We start from the raw sequence: 21,999 nt of genomic DNA on the forward strand, positions 1-21,999 counted from the left end.
GCGCCCCTCGCTGGCATGCACGAGAGATGCGCACTGCACGCCATATGCACCGTTAGCAAGTCAATGTTATCCATGGCTTCTATGTTGGTCGCGTGACTTCGTCATCCGTGTCATACCATAAAACTAAGGGCTCTATTTTCTGGCACAAATCCAGCACAGCACACCGTCTAAATGGAAGCAGAGGCAGGTTAGAACCGGTGTTGGTAACTTCGCAGATGCGCTGAAGTCGAATTCTAAAAAGGGCCGTTTCAGACGTTTGAGACGTGGACGCGGTTATACTCAACTTGATTCAGCACCAATCAAAGTGGCTCTGGTGGCTAAAATTGAAAAATCATTGTCGTTCATGAAATACAATAATAATCCTTGTAAAAACACAAAAACTTACTGATTCTTCATCTGCCCTTTTATAAATATAACTAAAGCTTTGTTTTCATCTTGATGAATTAAATCATATACAAGCTTCAGTTGAAATATATTATTTATTTTATATAATATATACAGTATATATATAATTCTTATTAGTTTTAATTAATTTTTTGTTTTACTAGCGTCCAGAAGAAGAAAGGTAAAAATACTTGTTTGACAATTCTAGTTTGCTTTACTTTATTAAATAACACCAAGTGATCTTTTTTTTCTTCTATACGACAAAGAGTCCACATATTTAGAAAAAAAACTAATACTAAAACTAATAAAAATGAATTAAAATGTCATGTTTTTGAAAAATTAAAAAGGATAAAAACAAATAAAATAAAAATTACTTTCAATAATTAAAAAAAAAAGGTCAAAACGAGATGAAAACTAACTTTAATGAAAAATCCAAAACAATTATAAGCCTGGTGACGAGTTCCGACGAAGGTACAAATTCGGCTGAGGTGGACGCCATGGGAACGGAACTCTGTCGTAAACCGAAGATCCTCTGCACATCAGGAAATATCAATAGGGATCAATTATTATCCACATTCTTTTAGCATCCGTGTTAAAAACCCTTCTGCAGACGCTCCTATTCAGATGAGGGCACCAAACTGCAGTGCGCCCCGAACAGTTTATAACCCACAATATGCGTTGTAAAATATGACAGAATATATGCTTACTCGCTCATCTTCATGCGGCACTAAACATCTCATTGATTGAGTTTTGAGCCGAGAAAACTCAATGTCATGTAATGAGTGCGGCCCCCACCCCCCATCGGGCTTCCCTTAAATCTCTTTGTTTTTCTTCCCTGCTTTTGTGGTTCATATAATTGACTAACGCAAACTCGTCGTCTTACCCTCCCTTACCTTAAACCTTGTTTAAATGTCACTACGGTCGGAAGGCCTTATATTTAAGTGTGTGTGTGGGGAGGAGGGGGAGTGCTGTAAAATGTTTACTGGCACAAAGCAGCTTTGGGTTTGTCGTTGTCTTTGTTTCATTAGCCCGCTGGTTGTAATAAATGCCAACGAGCCAACGGGATGGATTTTAATTAAGTCGGTGAAAGATGAGTGGAGTGGCACGGGAAGAGATGGTGGAGGAGGTTGGGTGAGTGTGGGCTGAGGGATGTTGGGCTGGTGGGAGGGGGGGTAATGGGGGGAGGAAGCAGTTTTTCAATAAATCGGTTGGCTCAGGGGTTAGTCGGTGATTTCCTCTGCAAAGTGTTTGGGCCGAGCAGGACTCGCAGTAATTTGCTTGATAAATCAGCGACGTTGAGGGCACGAAGCCGGCCGCTCGACCGCTCGGTTCGGCATGTGATTTATGTGTTTCCCGGGGGTCGTACACAAGCTCGTGACAGTCCACGATGAATTAGCCAGGAGGCGCCGTGCTCCTAATGAGCAGGTGTTATTTCGCCCGCACGCCTCTCTTAAAAGAAGCATGAAGAATGAGGCTGGCAGACGAAGACCGCCGCACCCAGCGCTCAACCCCCCCCCCCCCCCCCCCACCCTTCCCCTCACCTCGACGCGGCCCCATCGTGCCATCCCCCGAGGTGGCCCAATCGATTCGGCCTCACAGATTTGGATGCACATCGGGAGAGCAGGTGTTCCGCGGAGGTTCGGCACCATCTGATTGAGGTTAACGGAAGCAAAGAGGTGTCAGACACACGCCACCCGCCGAGCCTCCCACCAAGGAATCAAACGTACGACACAAGCAACAAATAAAAACAAAGTGTGACACAAGACACTCAGCGAGTGATTAGCAGCCAAGAATCCCGTCAAAATGTTCAGGCGTCCATTTTCTATCGTGCTCGTGCTCATTAGGGAGCTGAAGCATCTCCCAGCCAATCACAGGTCATGCGTACTTTTTGAAACTGAAGACTGCTGTAGCTCGTGGGTACTGATTAATGTGAAAGCTTAGCAGTTGGATAGACCTTCTGAAATAACAAAACAGTTCAATTTTTCACAATTGTCAACATTGATTTTACAAGTTAGGAAACATAAATATCAATACGACCAGCTCTGGGTGCCCCCCCTGCAAAAGCAGGTCTAAGTAGTGGTGTCACTAGTGTAGGTGTTGTCATGCAATTACAGACAGGCAAACGGATTCACACATGGACGCCCGATCGGGACAAGATGGTCTCCAATTGCTCACATCACATGCGTAGCTGACTACAACATCTATGAGTCGACATATTGCAGTTCTGCGTACCAATGTTTCTGCTTCCGCAACGTCAAGCAATGTGTGTGCTGCGACCAACCTGATTTTAGCCCTTTCAGGGACAGCGATTACTACACCTTATCGTGTTATCAGGTTACAGGGTGCATGAAAGGGTTAAAGGGAATGAGGGGAGCTGCTTCGATGGGCCGGGAGTCGATTTCGTTCAATCCGGCAATGACGCAAAGTCCTCTGCCCTCATCAAGCAATATACCAAAAGTAATAAAACTCCACCCATACGCACAGTTAGATTGCGCTTTGAGTCCTGGACACGAAAGTAGGGCCCTTTGACTTGCAGCCCCCTATTTCTACTCGGATTCAGAGTGCATTTGCACTCTGTTATCATATTTATGAATGAAATACGATTCTATCCACAACACATATCAGCGGAGCGCAAAATCCGTCTTCATGTGCCTGAAACAAATCCACCAAAATCAAGTTACACAACCTGTACCACAACTTAGACCTGGTTTTACTTGCTCTATAGTCTAGCCTAGTTTCTCTCACCAAATTGCAGGTGCACCATACAAGATACATGTAATACTTTAAAAAAATTTTTTTTTAAATATGGTCTCTTTGTAGCACAGGTTTTTACCAATGGAACGTAACCACTATGATGAATGGGGGTTCAATGTACTGCGTCAGTCACGCATTTGAAAGTAAAGAAACAGACTCATTCACATGCTGATGACTCAGGACATTACATCTGAGGAAAATGTCAACATATTATGCATGCTAATGTTGCACACCAACGCAGAATAACATCAATAAAGGAAGCCCCCCCCCCCAGCCCCCGCCACCCTGCATGAACACAGTGTTGACATGGCGCGGAAACATCAAGTGTCTCTTGTGCTTTAGTGGTTACTGCTGCCGCTGCTGGATAACGTGCACTCCACAACAATGGCTGAGCTCATTTCACGTGAAAGCCAGCATGGAGCTAATCAGCAAAGAGTGGCCTTTAATAAGTCCTGCTGGTGGAATCAAAAGAGCACCGATACAATGATTAACGCTGGTTTATAATTATATCGGGAAGATGTGCCTAAATTATAGGTGATCGTGTAGGATTATGACCATTATTAGCTTGGGTAATTCTGGTACTCATTTAAAAAAGAAAAAAAAATGTTGTGCTTTGTGCATCCTAATGTGTTAATGGCTGTCGTTATCAAGACAATTCTGGCCATCACGAATGTTCCAAATAATATTGAAGATGTTTTTGTTCCTACTGCAACTGGATCAAACGTGGTTAAAAATATCGCAAATGTAAATGATATTGTAAATTTCTCCAGTTTGAGTTTAGTTTGATTATTTTTTATCATTGCAATGAATTCAAATGATGTTGATTGGTCATTGCCCACCACCCCAAAACAATAACACATTTTATTTATTTTTTTTAAAGTAAAATAACACTCAAAATGATTGTACTTTTTAAAAACACACAAGGCAATGACCACAACGATTCTAATTTTAATGATGCGATGAAATAGAATATAAAGAATTAACCAGCTTTTGAGACGTTTTTGCTGTGCACCCCTTGGCCACCAGGGGACAGTATAATACCGAAACAGAGACACAAACACAAAGAAGAATTCTCTTTGTTTGATGTTTAGTTTGGCAGTAAACTTCAACTGGGAGTGACAACAAGCTTTTTTTTTTTAAAGAATCGTTCACCGTCTGCCACACTGCTACTTGGGTCCAACTTGAGGTAATAGTTTGCAGGGCTGACTTAGCGGCCTTTACATCACGCATGTGGTTCGCGCATGTTCCAATAAACAGACGATTACATTTCAAAGTAATGCTTCCGTAACAAATCATACAAAAGGTTGAGCACAAGAATACACTTCCATCCGAACTATTTTCCAGTAACATGAGTTACGAGGGCCATCTGCTAAAAACGAATATAGCTAAACCCCAAAAACATATCGTTTCAAGGCGGCAGGTTTATTCCAATCGTTAAAAGTACTTTTGCTGAAATGTTGCATGTAATGGGATGGATATGTGAAATCATTTCATTTCTGTCACGATATATATATCATTTCTGTCAATGAAAATGACATGTTACGAAATCCCAGAGAGGCAGAAGAGTTTTAGAGCTGCGCATACGCCGACCTGTTTTGTAGAACCAGACAGTTGAAAACTTGACTTGGAAAAGTCACTCCTCAAGAAAAAGAAAAATCCCATATTTGTAAAAAAGAAAAAAGAAAAACAAAAAAAAGTCTGAAATGGAAGACTTCCTCGGCCAGATGCCAGTGTGTTTGCCAACAGTTGATTATAAACGCACCGGCAGCTGAAACTTTTTCATAGTCGCGCTCACTAATCTCCACTCGCGCCGGCTCCTCCGACAAGAATTCTCTTGCTATTGATTCAATAAACCCTGCCCCAAAAAATTGTAACGCGGTGTGTCGAGACGTAATGGGAAAGGCCTTGACTGTTAAATCGTAAAATTTGAATTAGGGGAAGATGGCGCGTAATGCACGGCAAAGCTTTTATTACAGCCACGCCGAATAATTGAATTGTTCTGCTGCTCGGATTTGTTTAAATAAAACGCCTGTGGGTGTAAAAAACAAAACAAAACAAAAAACAACGAGGATTCAGACAAATTCTATTAAAGACACAGGTATCTTTTGTTGCATTTGTGCAGTCACCAATGGACATTTTTTTTTCCATTTCTTGCTTTCAGTATCTGAGCTTTTGCTCTGTCACGGCTTATCTTCGATCCAACCCCCTCGGCGAGGGGTTTTCAAGCCACTGTGACATCCAATGAAAGGCTGTCCTTCCTCCCTTTGCCAAAAAGATTGCAATCGGCTGAGGGGCTGCTGTGAGCGCGCGGATGGGGGAGGGGGTTAGAAAACAAAACAAAACAAAACAAAAAAAAAGGTATCTGCTGAAAGAAGTTAATAAAATTTGTGATGGGAAATGGACGGCCGGGATGTACAATAAGCTCGACGCGTCAGCTGACAGGAAATGCAGCGACGCGTTGGGGACGAGGGCTGCTCGCACTTATTGGGCTGATTATGAAGTAGTGATTCGAATGCCACACACACGCACACACGTATATACATCCAGTGGGGAAGGGGGGCAGGGGGGGGGGGATTTGTATTTTAGTAAACAAAATTTCACACATTGACAGGAGGTGTCCTTGCTTTTCTGCTGGTGTAATTATCACTCCGGGAAAAGTGTTTCATTAAGAAAAAGCTCCACTTTCAGACACTTTAGTCACACTGGGTTGGGCACACTCCCACAAAGACACACACACACACACGCACACACCCACAATCCAGTATTTAATTCATCACCCCTCATCCTTGTCTGCTTTCCGTGGCCATCTTCACACCTTCATCATTTTTACTCCACGGCGTTCGATCCGTGAGACAAACCTTCTCTCTCTCTGCCATTATCTCGCCTGTCTTTTCCCCCCGAACCCGTCATCCGCATAAACCACCACACCCCCCCCCCCCCAACCCCACGCCCCCATCCTCTCCGTGCCCCCTCGCTAGCTTGGGGAGGTCTGCGGGTTAATGAGTCATGAAGTGTGAAAACTTCCTGAGACTCAAGCAGAACTAAATGGACTTTCCAGATGTGAGTCCACCGCGACGTGCGGATGGGCGCTGAAACGGTGGGGCGGCGTGGGGGGGTGAGGGCGGCGGGATGGGATACGGGGTACGAGGGCTTGTGGAGGTTTGAAAGAGAAGACGATGAGGGTGGGGGGGGGGGGGTCATGAGATAAAGCTGACATGATACTTTTACAGTTCGTTCACTTGTCAACTGCAGTTTGTCAAAACCGGTGCTGGAAAAACGTTAAAGGTTTACGTCTCTATAAAAGGAAATTTAATTACATATACTACATGTACACTGACTGTGGATGGTATGACATTCAGTGACTTCTTGGCCATATATACTGTGTGTGTGTGTGTATATATATATATATATATTTCACGGTTTCCTTCAGTCTCAAAGTGTGGTGGCAGAGCATGCAAATGTCTCTGTGTAATGCGTTCGTGTGGAACCGGCAACAAATTTACCTGCGTCATTGAATCACATTCGTGATTCAAGGCGTTCTGATCACATGGCAGTTTTATTTGACGTAGTCTTATCGCATGCTGCTGTGAAATCTGCCGCTCCTAGTTTTAAACGCCGAATTTTTAACCCTCGCACTGCTGGTCATTTCTCTGATGCCTTTAATAACCTTTGCGTACCCTCGTCTAACACAGAGGAACTCACCTCTTGGTTCAACTCATCATGCTGTGCCATCCTGGATTTGGTGGCTCCTTCAAAAACTGTGCTCCCAAAACCTAAACCCGAGCCATGGTTTAACGACATTACCCGCGCAGCTAGGCAGGGGTGTCGCAAAGCCGAACGCAAGTGGAAAAATGACAAATTGCATGTCTCTTATCAAATTTGGAAAGACTGCTGGCGTAACTACCAGCTCACAGTAAAAGAGGCCAAAAGAGAATATCTGTCGGACCTTATTCAAGCTAACCGTCACAACCCACGCGCACTATTTAAAACAATAGATTCTGTACTCAAACCCCCTCTGCCTACTTGCTCGGATTCTTCACCCGAGATGTGCAACAGATTCCTTCAGTTTTTCATTGATAAGGTCTCAAAGTGTTCATGTGAGAGGAGAGGTTTTATTTTGGCCAGCTGTCTAAGGTGAAAGAAGCTGGATTTAACAACGGCACCAATTTGCCGATCGAGTTTGAAATCACTGTCCAGTTTAAGGCCCAAGTTTGAGACTGTTGACTTAAGATAAGGAGACAGGGGGCCCAAGTCTACAGGATGGAATGTACAAGGGCCCCTGGGACCAAACAATTAAATTAAATTAAATAAAGACTTTGTCACATCCCGGCTCGATTACTGCAATGCCCTTTACTTTGGAGTCAGCCAGTCCTCCATTAAGCGCCTTCAGCTGGTCCAGAATGCCGCCGCTCGCCTCTTGACTGGTACTCGTAAGAGGGAGCACATAACTCCTACTCTGGCATCCCTTCACTGGCTCCCCATTCATTTTAGAGTTATTTTCAAGATCCTCTTATTTGTTTTCAAATCTCTGAATAATCTCGCGCCACCTTACCTCTCTGAGCTCATCCGCCCCTACACACCTGCCCGGCGCCTCAGGTCTGTGGACCAGACTTTATTAGAAGTACCAAGAACTAAACTGAGGCTCAGAGGGGATCGAGCCTTTTCTGTTGCTGGTCCCTCTCTCTGGAATGACCTCCCACTAAACATTCGGCAAGCCTCCTCGCTGCCCATCTTCAAAACCCTCCTCAAAACTCACTTGTATTCTTTGGCATTCGACTCAGCATGACTTAGATTTGTTCTTGGTTTTACTGTTTGGTGCTTTCTACCGCCTTTATTACCGATTTGTCTTACTGTTTATTGTGCATGTTAAATTGCTCCATGTACAGCACTTTGTATGCAGCGATGGCTGTTTGAAAGTGCTCTATAAATACTGTTGACTTGACTTGACTTGACTTGACTTGACATTCATCGAAATTTTCGACGAGACTTGGCGTGGCCCGACAGTGGTCAGTAATGCTAGCGCCGCCCCTGTATAACGTGACGATCTCAGATTCCCGGTGGTCCAGTGGTTAGAGCGTCGACCTCACAGCGCTGAGGTAGTAGTTCAAGTCCAGCTGCGGCCTCCCTGTGTGGAGTTTGCATGTTCTCCCCGAGCCTGCGTGGGTTTTCTCCGGGTACTCCAGTTTCCTCCCACATTCCAAAAACATGCATGGCAGGCTGATTGTACACTATAAATCATCCATAGTGTGAGTGTGAGCGCGGATGGTTAAAAGTCTGTGTGTGCCCTGCAATTGGCTGACAACCAGTTCAGGGTGTCCCCCGCCTATTGCCCGAAGATTGCTGGGATAGGCTCCAGCACCCCCCGCGACCCTTGTGAGGATAAGCGGATCGGAAAATGAATGTTGCGCACATCTGGCTCACGGTGGAGAGTTCTGGGTTCAAGTCTCCGTCTGTTAAGAGTACAATCAAAATCAACCGTCAATAACCGCGAGATATTTAAGAATTGCAAATGTGTGGAGCGGCTGACAAGATGGCCAAATTCCAGTTCGCGCTCGTAAAGACTGCCGCTCAATATTCCAAAATGTCAATTAGCAGCATCGAGCACTTTGTTGCTTCAATAATGGCCACACTTTGAACAATCATCACTGGAGTGGGAGGAATTGAAGCTACTCCAAATGAAAGCAATCAAAACGTGGTTGACCCCCAATGCCGGTCGACTGGAAGCGAAGACAATAGAGCCGCGGCGTGAGTGCCAATCATTTCAGTCATCAGCGCAAATTGTCAACAAACGGCATTAACGGCCACGCTGGGCCGCGTTGGCGCTCGTTTGGACATTTGCGTCCGGCTCGTAATTTAAGAGGCTCTCCTCGCTCGCTCGCCGGCGTGTGCGATCGAGCGACGAGTCGTTATGAGAGAAGAAGTTGAAAACGGGACAGAATCGATACTGTTTAGCCAGCAGCCGTGCTGCCGTGGATGCATTTAACGCGTCAAGCTGAGGAAAAACAACCAATTGCCTCCGAACGCGCACTTTATTGACCACACAAACACAGGCGCGCACACTGCAGGCGTATTGACTGGTGTAAGGCAATTAGAGCGGGGTACTTTCTAACCCGCAAACCTGCTGTGATGCTTTGAGCGGCTCGCTAAAAAGTGTGGCACGCATCGCTTTGCTAAATGAACACCTTTCTTAGAGCGACAAACCATGGCAGTGTATTAGAATATTTTAAAAACTTTTTTTTTTCAGTGTAGTGGTGCCTTGAGAGACAAGTGAGCCGACTTGCGCTGTATGGTGACAGTGAACTTGACTCACTTCACAACAAGCAGCAGTTTGGTAGAGTGAACCCCCCCGCCCCCCCAAAAAACAGGCTTCCTGTTGTTGAATGCTTCACTGTCAAACTAAACATCAAACAACGAGAACGACTCATTTTGTATTTGAAACAACATCATGGCTTTCCCTTCAGACTTTGTTTAGTTTGATGCTAACAAACAATATAAAACGCCACAGATGGGCTAATAAATCCGTGCTGTGGTTTTAAAACCCTTGAATCAGCGGATATTTCAACACAAAGCGTGGAGCAACGCACATAGACAGACAATACAACAATACTCACAGGCAAATATTATTTTTCCTCAAATATAATCAGCAATTACTTGACCTACGATTATATATAAAAAATATGTATGTTGATGTGATGGAACATTTTTTGGCATATTATGAAAACAATTATATACACTGTCCTTATAAATAAACAAATACACATTAAGTGGGCTGCCCTGTCTGAATTGTCTTCAGGGAACCTAACCGGATCCTTTTGGGATTGCGGGAGGAAGCAGGAGTACCCGGAGAAAACCTGCGGATGCCAGTTTCTGTGACAAACCAGACGGGCCTGACTCAATCCATTTCAGTCACAAGCGCTTACTCACGTCATCCTATCCGACGAGGCCAGCCGCCGGAGGCGCATGAAGAATGTTTAGTTCAAACACATATCACAGAAAATGGTGTCATAGCTCAGTGTGGCTTCACTATTTAGTCAGTTCATGCTTCTGTCGCCACTGATAATTATCTACTGTGCTAAATCGCTGATCAGCGATTCGGGCATTCATGTGGGCGCGCAGAAAGTTACCCCGTCATTCTCGCTGTAACACGAATACCATATTTTTGTGTGAACAATAAACATAATTGTACGAATAAAGAAATTAGAAACCATTAAAACGGGACCTTTCACATTTACAGTCTACTCAACGATTGTGAGCGTGTGTGTGTGTGTGCGTAGAACATGTTCCAGTGGGACCGCTCGGCTCACTTTGTGTTTTCGAAACATTTGCCGACTCCCATGTGGAGGCGGCTCCCGGTGTCCTCGGCGTGACTCTCTAGACATCTCTCTATCAACACGGTGCAAACAACGCGGCAGCACGCACGCACGCACACACACGAGGGCCCCCATAGACACACACGGGCATCCACAAACCTGCGAGACGTCGGGGGTAAAGAACAGCCAAGTGAGACTTGGACGTGCTAGAAAACATTTCCATCGCAATTAGCCTCTTGTTTTGTATCACACGCACTCAGGCCGTGCGGGTGTGTGCGATCACATTAGCGTTTAGCATGAACTCCACCAGGAGATCATTTCAAAGGGTTGCACATGTTGCGCAATTGAATCAGTGTGGATCGATAACTCGTTATTTCACTTGTAGTGTAAAGTCGAGCAATTTTGTCACTGTCCTTAATTTATTTATTATTTATTTTCTCTCTCTCTCTCTCTTCATGTATATATATTTATTGATGACGGTTCATTCTACAATTAGGTTTGATCTCAAATTTGGGTCATTTGGCCTTGGCTGAGGCCCACTTTCCATCTCACCGTTCTTTGTAGAGTCTCCTTTCACTCGTCCCCTCCCTCCCTCCCTGCCTGCCTCCTCGACTTAATATCTCTCTTCCTCCCCCCCAGCCCCTTCCCCCTCAAGGTGTCTAAGCTGTGAAACATTTAATCGCCGCGGTAACGGTTTCATATCTGGCCCAGAAATCAAATAATGCCGACTGATTTACTCTCCTTAGCAACCAGGGAGCACAGCCCTAGCAACCGACCCAGTCAGCAGGCCAGACCTAATCAGGTTGAAAATATTTCAATTATTGTGTTGATTCTAGGAAGTGTGTGTGTGTGTGTGTGTGTGTGTGAATGTGTGTGTGTCTATGTGCGTGTGCGCGCGTGTGTGCTTGCAAATGATATCAGCCGCTATTGATGTGAGTGGAGGAGGGAGTGAGGCTGTGAGGAAAAGACAAGATGTGCGATGAGTCAGTGAAGTGAGGCTGATGGAGACATCAGGAAGCAACAAGAGCACATGGTCAGCCGGGACGGGATTGTCAAACAGCTGGCACGCTCTCCGTGTTTGTGTGCGTGCGAGCGAGCGTGTTGTGCGTCTTTTCGGACAATGTTCACACACACGTGGATATTTTAAAATCGGATTTCCCATGTGTGAGCGAAAAGAACTACAAATGACTCAATAGCACATCTATATGGTCTTAAGCGCCAAGAGGAGGTGTAACTTCATTGATACGCTCACACATCCGCTTATCCTTATACAAGGGTCGGGATATCCTAGCTGTCTTCGGGCAGTAGGCGGGGGACACCCTGAACCGGTCGCCAGCCAATCGCAGGGCACACAGAGACGAACAACCATTTATGCTCCCACTCACACCGAGGGACAATTTAGAGCGTTCAATCAGCTTGTCATGCATGTTTTTGGAATGTGGGAGGAAACCCGAGTACCCAGGAGAAAACCCACACAGGCCCAAGGAGAACATGCAAACTCCACACAGGGAGGCCGGAGCTGGAATTGCACCCGGTACCTCTGGACTGTGAGGTTGAACACTTGGGCCTACTATGCTACTGTATGGTAATGTCGGTCATTATAACGGTACGTGGTGAGCTAGGTATTTTTTGATGTGGTACCCGGTGTAAACTGAGAGCCACTGATTGAGCTACTGAATAATGAATGAATGAATCTGGACGAGCATACGTGTTTAATAATGTGTATTAATGTATGCCTACTTTTGCTAATAGAAATGTGGATAGCACGCAGTGAAAAAAAGGGGCCATCAGTCATCGTTGTGCGCCTGTTGTGTTTTACCCAATGTACAAATGCGTCCGTACACATGCTTTATTTGATTTAGGTGACTCTGTATCCATTCGAGGAAGTAAACAGCTGCTGGGGGGCACTTTTGAGCTTTGCCTGTGCATGTGTCGACGCCCACTTTGTCATGTCGTATCACCGGATACAATTATTATCCTTTGTTAGTGCCACAGTGGGAGAATTTGCATTACCATAATAATGTAGGAACATGGTAACTTACACGGTGGTGTACTCTTGTGTTAACCTCCAAGACTGTGCTTGCAATGGCGCCATGCCGTCCACATTGAGGCACTTGGGTGTGAAGAGGTCAAGAGGTGACGTGAAACTTCCGTCAGGAACTGGAAAAAAAAAAATACAAATCGTCAGATAGATGTAGAAGGAAGAGGAAAATATGTCACAATTAGGGTGAATTTACACTTCTTAACCCTTTGAGGGACAGCAGTTACTACAGTGGACAGCTTATCATGTTATCAGGTGACAGGGAGCATGAAAGGGTTAATATCACAATAAAGTGCCGTTGGTGTCCCCATCACAATTACAAAGTGTGAAATCACAGCAGGAAAATGAAACTCTGAGGTGTTATTATTAGCCAAACATTTGCACACACAGAAAAAAAATAACTTTTTTCCCCCACTGGATGTAAAGCTGTTTTGGCATTTGTCCACAAACTGCACTGCTAACTCCAATGTGTGTAATAAGTGGTAAAATGGTGCCGAATCAACATTTTTATGGTTTTATTGTCCAAAAAAAAGGTATTTATGAAAACAAGCAATTTTCATAATCATCTTGAACACTTTGCATGTGTCCCTGAAAATGCAGTCCACCCTGCCGTTATGGGTTTATGCGACTTTAAGTAAGCCGCTGATATTCCCGGAGACATCGCAAAAAGAATGATGTCTTTTCTTTTTCATTGGAGGATGAAAGAGTGGCTAATTAAAGAATAAAATATTTACACTTTGTGTTTTGTTAATTTTGTTCACGCTGTTTGTGTAGTTGGATGTTGTCAAGATTCACATGTCCACCCTGTCACGGTCAAGTATCAATACCAGTAGAAAGCTTCCAGAAAAATCTAAATGTATTTTTTTAAAGAGTACGCAGTCGACTTGCTAACTGAATAACATTGCTAAGCGAAGGTCCACGACATGCTAGTGGAATGCTAAGATTAGCACAAGATGTCAGGGCAGACACGCTGCCATTGTCCATCCTGTCAGCTAGCTTACGCAGCGCTTCAGCTAGCGCTTAAGATTGTTGACTTGCAGTCAATTCATGGAAAAGAGTGTTAGCTTGACCAAGGTGTATTTCTGAGAGCCTAACATCTGCTGAATAAAATCAATATAATGTCCGTGGTAAAATGTGTGCACTTTATGCGGCCGTGTCGAATTAGCTTCATTGTTGTCAGAGACAATCGGAGGTGTTTGAGTGATGTCGCACTTATTTTGTTTCGACAGTCTGAAGCCGCTTTTCACTCTGAAAAGCCTGTTGGCACAAAACTGAAGAGCTGGCCTCTAAAATTCAGTTGCGATTGTTGTCGAGAATGTCAATTGCTTCTCGGCGTCTTTCACATTCGTCACAGCCGCCACTAGAACGTTGGATGACGCCGCAACGAGAAGCCGCCCGATGCCCAGAAAGTACAGGTACATCTTTGCGGCTATTATGGGAAAAAAAATTTCGGGATGATTTGTTTTGTGTTAGCGCAACTTCGTCATTATAAGGTTTGCATTCATTGCAGGTGTTTGTTTGTATCGAGGATGGATGCCAAACTTGAAGTTGGACATTGGAAAACATTTTTAACCATGAAAATGATGCTTGCTTACTATTGAATAATTGAAATACTTTCTTTTCTTTATGCCTTTATAGGTCAATGATTGAAATACTTGGAAGTCATTATATGAAGCTCATTTTCATAATTTGAAATGCTAATTCCAACATATTAAGAAAAATAAAGTTGTAGTTGTATGAGAAGTCAGGACAAGAAAATGTGTTATTGTACTGTATTTATTTATTTTTAAAGAACAAGGTTCTAGAAGCACAGAGGCCAAAAATTGTCCAACTGGATCGGATGGAAATGTCATTGAGGCAAAATGACATGAACGAAATTGAAATTCTATTTTTATTTTTGAGTTGCAGCAAAAGTTGAATTCTTATTTCCTCGGAGGTGTGATAAGGGGAGCACGCCATAGTTGTAACGTTAACCACGCTTTTAAATGAGCAAAGACTGCAACAAAAATGTGTGACACATAGGGAGATTTAGAAAGGGGTAAAAAAAAAAAAAAAACTGAAGCGACAATTCCAAAAGGTGAGTTAAGACACTAAACTGTTGATGCGAAGACGAAAAAACCAGCCCCCAAAATCACAACTTTTCCAATTTCCCATTCACGTTATAAAGACCAAGCCGCTAAAGTTATTTGAGTGTGTGTGCATACGTGTGTGTCAGTTGGAAGGGCAGCTAGGCGTAAAATTGAGTGCGGATTCATTAGGTTGTGTGAGCTGAGCTGCAGTCGCTTTAAGTGATACATTTCCTCTGCGAGTGGAGGTGTGTGGGTGGATGGGTGCTGTGGGTGGGGGGCTGACTTGGGGGGGGTGGCATGCCTGTCTGTCGGCCTCATACGAGCGCGCGCGCACACACACGCACGCACAATTTAGAGGCCTTATTCTATATCCTCCCTCCTCGGTCTAAACGTAGAGTGACACTGTAAATCTGATCCAATTTCCTCCTCTAATCATCATTAAAAAGCGCAAATGACTCCACTCGCCATTAAACACTCCCACGTGCGTGCCGCCATTAGCGGCGCTTCCACAGAGCCGCCCGGCCGCGGCCTTCTGTTTTGTGTCTTCCGACCTCCACCGTTTTGTTTTTTGTCCGCCCCCCCCTCCCCCACCCCTACACACACTCGGTAGACGACAAGACACACAGCAGAATGTGCTAAAAACATGTCACACCGCGGGATCCAACAACAACAACAACAACAACAAAAAGAACTAGCGTGTTTTGTTACTACAGTAAAACACATTTTCAGGCTGTCGAGTGTATGCCAAAGCAACAGGTGGTGCTGTAACACCTAAGCTCTTGGGTCATTTGAGACCATCAGAAGAAAGACATTTCTGGAAAAGGTATACAATCACAACAATGGTTCATTGAAAAACATCGGAATGAAGTTTGTGAGGCAATTTTGAAAATGACGGGGATGAAAATAACAGTAGCCGGTGTGACAAAAAGCCTCTCTGGAAGAAGTGGTACTGTCCACATATAATCATGATATAATATGTTAGGTTTGAGTCATTACTTCATATTTAGCCTGTTAATACTGTACATTGTGAATATATACTTAGAACTGACATTACTCAGATTTTTAAAAAAGGCAGTGGTGGTCGAACATTTTAGTGTCACTATTGTCATGTAATGGAATATTAAAGGAACAAATATAAACCAATGATTCAAAATATCACTCTCCATGAGATACGTTTGAATGAGACTGGCCGTTTGCCGTATTCTGCGAAATGTTACGACAGTAACGCCAAAGTGTCTTTGCATTGTTGCGTAATGTCCTAAAACGATGATGAATTCTATGCAGTGCTGTTGCAGTTTTAGTTATGCGTGTTAGTCTGTACCACATTTTAGTCATCTCTATGTGCAATGGTTTTGGTCCAGTTTTAGTCAACCAAAAGGTTTTACACTTTGAAACATTATTTTGTCATCAGTTGTAATAATTTGTATTTGATAAAAAAATATATAATACATTTCCTAATTTTGACATACTTGACCTGAACTGTCAAAATAAGTGAAACAAAAATATGTCAGGCTGATTGAGCAGTCGAAATTGTCCCTAGGTGTGAGTGTGGGCGTGGATGGTTGTTCGTCTCTGTGTGCCCTGCGATTGGCTGGCAACTGATTCAGGGTGTCCCCCGCCTACTGCCCGGAGATGGCTGGGATAGGCTCCGGCACCCCCCGCGACCCTAGTGAGGATCAAGCGGTTCGGAAAATGGATGGAATGGATGGAAAAATATGCTTAATAACCACATCATGTAGCCACCTCTTTCTCTGAAGTAATAGCCAAAAATATAAAGTATCTGTACTACTGGATTTTATTTTATTTTTTTAATGTGTGTGAGAACAGCAACAGATCTAAAACGATACATTTGCCTCCACGCCCCAGACTCACGCAACACACACACACACACACACAAGCTAAAGAATTGACGTTAGCACAACAAAGCTAACCTCAACTGATGTTAGCTAGCAGTCCATTTGTCCCAAGTATGTGTGAAAACTTTAAGCTTGTTAACCCAACTAATTTTTTTTGTCCCATAAAATGGTGCAGTCCATTTTTCAGTCTCTTGAAATTGTAATCTTTTTTTTTTTGTGTGTGACTATTAGCTCACAGTATGATACAGCGCACTATTACAGTGCTAAAAATGACAACCGCAACAATAAGCATCTCGTTTCATTCATACCGCTGACAAATGTCCATCAAAAGTGTGCATTGTTATTTTTGTGAAAGCCCACTTTTCATACAGCTCTTGTAATTGAAATGTTGACAATATTAGAAGACAGGCTGGCATGATATTAATCCAAAATACAAACTAGAGGCTGCCCGATTTGAGACAATGGGAAGTGAAAGACTTACAAATCCTCACTTTTCCCTGCCTCGCTTTTTGGTGGGCACACACAAGAGGATGATGGGATTTCATCAATGACTTTTGTTCGTTGCCACAGTCTCATTTCTTGCCTGCGGCCTGCAATATTCTCACCCACAAAATGAATTTCAGTCTGACATTTTGGCCCCAAATGCAACCTCTGGATTTTATTGTGGCACCTAGACTGAAACACCAAACATCACAATGGTTGAACTGGTAATTTCCCAAAGTCAGTGCAGAATATTTAATACTCTCAACACGTTGAATTGTGGTTGTGAAATTTACAGCATACTAAATGTACTCATAATTCAAATTTTGCCAGTAAATAAGAAGATTAAAAAACATTGGTAGCCTGATAGGAGAACGGAAGAAACATTTTTTCATCCTTCGTCCAGCTGCTTCGATTCAACCTTCGATCTGGATGACCGACAACCTCTCCACCCCCTCCCCCAATGAGCATGTTGGTATTTTTTATGGTTACTGTGACAGTAAATTAGAAATGACTCTGGCAATTATGCTTTTAGGCTAACAACATACAAATTGCTGAACAAATAGTTCCCTTTGAGCTTTAATGCATATTAACCTTCAAAGGCGTTCTCAGCTTGATGCATATCAGCGACAACGGCGGCAGATGGAGAATTGACTCCAGCCATATTGTGCGAAGGTGTTAAAGATGCACCTTCACTCACTTAGTGGTGAATTAACTCCGTAAGGCAAAGTCATAAAGAAGCCTTTTAGTCCTAATGGAGAGAACCCCGCCGAGCGCGGTGCAGCTGTGCTGTCATTAGCCGGCGTTTGTTTTCACACTTTGTTTGTTTATTGCTTTGTTTTTGCACCTGCGACATGGCCGGAGAGGGTCGTGAGAAAGGACCCGGGTTTCAGGAGAGGATTGTCTCCCTGTTAGTAAACGGGAGACTCCCAGAGGAGCGCTAACTCCAGGACCGCAGGATTGATGGGAGTAGCCGAGGCTGTTTGCAATTAACGGTATGTTTGACATCCTCTTTGAACCGAGCTACTGAATTAACTTGACTAAGGGGCTGATTGACGAAAATCCTTAACAAGCGACACAAAACTGCATGTTCACTGTATGAACTTCATGTGGGCGTGTTGAGCATCAGTTAAGACGACAGTTTTTTAATAAGATCCCAAATATGTTAGAATGTAATAAAATTCCAAATACTGTAGTTTCTCAGAAAAGCTGCTTTGATTGGCAGTTATCAAGTTTGCTGTGTTCACACCCACAACGGCGCAAAGCTGCACATCCATCCATCCATTTTCCGATCCATTACATCCTTACAATGGTCTGCGAAAATCCCAAAACTTAGTCTAACCCACCCATGCGCAGATTTCGACCATACCTTGCGCCAGACTTGCCCTGGCCACAAAGTGGCACATGTTAGCTTTCCATAAAGTTTATGAGTGCGAAACACAAAATATTAGTTTTGCTCCAAATTTGCATTCTTGTCCGTTCTTAAGTCCCTGTGATCTTGTGACACATCATTAGTCCCGGTACTGCTCCAGTTCCAAAAACACACGGAATAACCGGATGTTATTGTCATCTGTTAGCTTGAACCAAGAATGCATCGGTTGGATACATGTGAAGGCTTGGCTACTATCACGGAAATACATCACAGTTGTTTTTTATTTTATCAGGGGTGCCCAAATGCGGGTCTCGTGAGCCACTTTCCATGTGTGGATATGGGTTGTTAATTATTTGGGTTTTTTTTGCTCGACTAAATCTACTACTATCTGGTCGAAAAGTGGGCAAACTCTCCGTTGGATTGTTGAAGAAATAAACGTCACATGATGTGCTCGTTGGCTCTGCTAATTAAAATAGCCACTTATGGAGCAGACCTTAACGTGCATACAGGTGGGTTTTCTTCCATTTTCACAGTCCGTGTTGCACCACACGGAGAAGATAAAGTTCTAATCTTCCACACAACGTTGGGGATGCAGTCGTGTGGTTGTGTGCACTGGTGTGTTTTAGCGGTGCAATGATAACAGGTCTTCCGAAAAGATAAACTCTGGCACATCCCCACGGAATGTCTTCATGTGCTGCATGAAACATTGAGGAATCGCTACTGTGTGTGTGTGTGTGTGTGTGTGTGTGTGTGTGTGTGTGTGTGTGTTTTAAACAATAGAGTTTCCACATCAGATGATGCAACTTGTTCCCCCCCCCTCCCCAAACTCTGCTCCCCCTCCGTCTTTGTCCTCCCCTAATCACTCCCCTTGGAATCCTCCGCCTGATATAATTGAGTAGCAACTCCAAAACACACATGCACACGTACACTTTGCGCCTCCTCCCCCTCGTCTTGTGCCAACGACGCCCCTCCTGGCGGGGGACACAGAATGAGATATGACATTTCATTTGGGTTTCTTTGCCACTCTGCGCCCTTGCTTGGAGGAAATAAATAAATATTTCATTAGAATCAGAATCAGAATCAGAATCATCTTTATTGGCCAAGTATGTAGAACACACAAGGAATTTGTCTCCGGTATAACACGCTGCATTAGTATCATCGTAAACAACAAATCATTGAACCATTTTAGAGTAACCAGTAGCAGTATTTGTAGTACAAGAAGAGTGACTACGTCAGTGACTGTTTAAGGAGTTAATGGCTAGAGGGAAGAAGCTGTTTAAGTGTCTACTGGATTTGGTGCGCATGGATCTGTAGCGTCTGCCTGAGGGGAGTAGCTGGAAAAGGTGGTGGGCAGGGTGCGGGGGATCCAGGAGGATTTTCCGTGCCCTTGTCTTGATTCTTGCAGTGTGCAAGTCCTCAAGAGTGGGTAGGGCGGTGCCAACGATTTTTTCCGCCGTCCTAACTGTCCGTTGAAGTCGGATTTTGTCCTTTTTTGTGGCGGCCCCAAACCAAACCGTGATGGAAGAACACAGGATTGATTCGATGACTGCCGTGTAGAACTGTCGTAGCACCTCCTGTGGCAGGCCATGCTTCCTCAGCAGCCTCAGGAAGTACATCCTCTGCCGCGCCCTTTTCAGGATGGAGATGGTGTTGACTTCCCACTTCATGTCCTGGGAGACTGTGATTCCCAGGAACTTGAAGGTCTCGACGGTTGACACGGGGCAGTTGGATAGTGTGAGGCTTAGAAGGCTGGCAGGGAAATAAAGCGCGCAGGACAATGCATAGATTCTGAGATAAACCGAAGATGCTTGGGCGACACCCAGAACGTTTTGGGGCTCTATTTTGGTGTCCAGTGCAAGTCTGGCACGAAGCGTGGTGTAAATCGGCGCAGGGGCGGGCTGGACTATATTTCGGTATTTTCACACACCCGTGCAAGCTGGTGCAAGCAAACCAGCTGTTGCGGTTTCGGACCAGTCGGGAACAGGAACGGCTCTCACAAACGCAGAACAGGATAAGATCCATCCATCCATCCATTTTCTGACCTGCTTTATCCTTACAAGGGTTGCGGAAGGTGCTGGAGCCTATCCCAGCTGTCTTCAGGCAGTAGGCGGGGAACACCCTGAACCGCTTGGCAGCCAATCGCAGGGCACACAGAGACAAACAACCATCCACGCTCACACTCACCTAGGGACAATTTTGAGCCTGCCATGCATGTTTTTTTGGAATGTTGGAAGAAACCGGAGCACCCGGAGAAAACCCACGCAGGCACGGGGAGAACATGCAAACTCCACACAGGGAGGTCAGAGCAGGAATTGAACCCGGTACCTCTGCACTGTGAGGTCGACGTGCTAACCACTGGATCACTGGGCCGCCCAAGGATAACATTGAGTACAAAAAAATGGTTTGTTTACAAAATCAAGACCAACAAAGTTCAACAGAAAATGCTGGGAACAAAGAACAAGGATAATTGCGACACTAACCAAAAGCGCTAGTAAAAGGCAAGGGGAACAAAAATACGCATGACACCAGCGTCTTGTTGCGCCATGTCAAGAACAATCAAGTGCGGCTCTTGTGCGTAAGAAGGGAATGAGAGGAGCCGCTTCAATTAGAGGCGAAACAAGTCAGGTCTGTTCATTCCCACAACAGCGCAAAACACCCTTTTCAAAATGCAGCACATTAGGCGTGGGTCTGGCAAATTATCACAATTTAGTCCATCCCGCCCCTGCGCAGATTAACAACGCACCTCGCGCCAGACTTGCACTCGGCAAATAAATAGAGCCCTGAAAGACAATTTAGACTCTTCAATCATCTTATGGAGGATGTTTTGGGAAGAGCAAACCAGAGAAAAACCACACAAGCACAGGGAGGGCATGCATACTCCACATAGAAAGGTCACAGCCAAATATTCAAAACCTGAAACTCAAAGTGAAAGCAAGACCTGCTAACCACTAGTCAGTCCGACATGTTGCTTGACCTTACGCATGATGACGGCACATTTCCCGAACCTCTTTGAGGTTCCGTTCTATTTGGGACAATGAAGGAACAACGCGGTCCGGCCGTAGACCAGACAGATAAGCCAATCAAGTGTGTCCCTCCACAGCACCTATCATCCCGCCTCTCTCGTTAGAGCTCTTTATCAAGCTGCCCTCTGCCGCCTCGCTGCCATCTCTCTCCGGGCTCACCCGGAGACTGGCGGCTTTATTGTCTTAATTAAAACAGAGCCTGTTTAATTATTTTAATCCTCACGACCGCACAGCAGGGACTGTTGAGAGAGAGAGACAGAGGGGGGGGGCAGGAAAAGAGCAGGGAGGTGAGGAAGAGGAGGAGGAAGAGGAGTAGCCCTGACATTTCAAATTAAGCTCTTCAAGTTCAAAAGCAGGAGTTCTTATCACTTTTCCTTCTTTTTCATTTTCCAATTTGTGGCCTCCTCTTTCGCTCCGCTCCTTCCCTCGCTCCTCCCCTCGTCGTCTTTTCCTGCCCCCTCCTCGTCTTCTCCCGTCCGCAGCACCTTCGAGAGATTAGCAGTTTGAAGAACGGCCCCCGTTGAGAGTTTCGTTCAAGTGCAGACATCAAAAGAATCGGTGATTGCTACAATAGCGCGCGGCGTCACGTGCGCATCGAGGAAAAGTATCTTAGCACCCCCCTCCGTCTTCGCCGCCACCTCCCATGACCATTGCAAACAGCCCGACGAGCGACATCGCGAAATGTGGTCGCATTCCGACACGCAGTGACG

General features: G+C 44.6%; 1 protein-coding gene across 1 annotated transcript in view; it reads right to left on the bottom strand.

The window, feature by feature from the left end:
* Positions 1-12,559: 12,559 nt before the first annotated feature.
* Positions 12,560-21,999, bottom strand: part of LOC147200029 (uncharacterized) — a 50,835-nt gene continuing 41,395 nt past the window's right edge. Inside the window, exon 7 of the transcript XR_015101847.1 lies at positions 12,560-12,608. The gene's annotated coding sequence lies outside the window, so the exon portion shown is untranslated. The remainder of the gene's footprint in view (positions 12,609-21,999) is intronic.

The sequence above is a fragment of the Hippocampus guttulatus genome, chromosome 9 (genome assembly GCF_054856545.1).
Source record: "Hippocampus guttulatus isolate MCC_2025c chromosome 9, RoL_Hgut_1.0, whole genome shotgun sequence".
NCBI lineage: Eukaryota > Metazoa > Chordata > Actinopteri > Syngnathiformes > Syngnathidae > Hippocampus > Hippocampus guttulatus.